Source organism: Amphimedon queenslandica, unplaced genomic scaffold (assembly GCF_000090795.2).
Source record: "Amphimedon queenslandica unplaced genomic scaffold, v1.1 AMPQUscaffold_11407, whole genome shotgun sequence".
Classification (NCBI taxonomy): Eukaryota; Metazoa; Porifera; class Demospongiae; order Haplosclerida; family Niphatidae; genus Amphimedon; species Amphimedon queenslandica.
This window is the reverse complement of record NW_003548351.1, coordinates 8,266-9,521: the sequence shown is the minus strand read 5'-3', so window position 1 is coordinate 9,521 and position 1,256 is coordinate 8,266. Positions and strand designations below refer to the sequence as shown.

Here is a 1,256-nt window from a genome sequence, read left to right as displayed (position 1 = left end):
TTTGAGTAGGTGCGGCTATAAGACTGTTGACTGTTCACTTTAACTGTGTATCGCAGTTTTATCCAAGTTACTTTTGTTGGACCTTGTTTAATAATTGAGGTAGAATTGAATGTTTCTAACTAAGATGTATGATGTATCTATAGAAGATGCCAAAGACACGAGCTAAGACAAGAAAAGTTGACAGGAGGACCCTAAGAAAAGAAAGATTTCATCATTTGGGAAAGAAAAGTTGGGAAAAGGTATGATTTCATGTAACTCTGTGTTAGTTAAGCATAGCTAGTGGATGGGAATGGTCTATAGAAGAGTTGCAGGGGAAGTACATGTAATTAAGGAGAGCAGTACCCTTTTCTATACGCCTATGGCGTCGGTGAGGGCAATAACGAGAGTTGTGGCTCATTGTCAATCATCTTAAGTGGAATTGAAGGAAAAGTCTTGTTATGAGATGAAGTAGTACTATTAATAGCAAGCCAAACAGCTATTTTACTTATTGCATGACTCCTGAATGGATAGACTTTTTGTAACTTGTAGCACCACTTTACTTGTTGCTACAGCTAAGTATTTGGTTGTTTTATACTTGTATATCTAATTGCCATCAGCTGTTTTGCAAATGTTTTTGAAGCTTTTGTGTTGGGGTATGTCTGTTTTTTACGATTGGTAGAGTATGTCATTAAATTTAAAAACCATGATTATAGAGGAAGGAAATAGTGTTCAAATGCACTATTTCCTTCCTACATAATGGTGTCACTAGGCACTATTATACACATATACAATTTGACCTATCTATGTAGGCAGAAATTAGTACCAAGCACTATTTTGTCCCTACAACACTATAGGGAAGAATTAGTGCCTGCTGCACTATTTTGTTCCTACAATACTTAAGGGAAGAATTAATGCTTGCTGCACTACTTTGTCTCTATAATACTATGGGGAAGAATTTGTGCCCTCTGCACTTTTTTTCAAAATGTAACAGCACTTTGTTTCCCTCATATACTGTAGTGGAAAATTTTGGAGGGAATTGAAGTTGGTGAACTTGGCATTTTGATAGCAAAACTCCAAAATAAAATCCACCATTTCAAGCCATTATATGCATGCTCAATGGTATGTGACCACAAATTTGCCAAATTAAAATTTGCCAATTACAAAAATATAGTAATTTGACGAATTCAACTCCCTCCAAAATTTCCTGCAATATGGGATAGCTACGCAACATTTATCTGGTCACCTTTAGCATTCCACCATGCATTTTGCAAGTATAA

The 1,256-nt window shown here is 35.8% G+C and overlaps 1 long non-coding RNA gene across 1 annotated transcript in view; it reads left to right on the top strand.

The window, feature by feature from the left end:
• Window positions 1–8: 8 nt before the first annotated feature.
• LOC109589354 (uncharacterized) overlaps window positions 9–1,256 on the top strand; it is a 6,794-nt gene continuing 5,546 nt past the window's right edge. The window contains exons 1-2 of the long non-coding RNA XR_002188659.1: window positions 9–99; window positions 144–239. This is a non-coding gene — a long non-coding RNA (uncharacterized LOC109589354). The remainder of the gene's footprint in view (window positions 100–143; window positions 240–1,256) is intronic.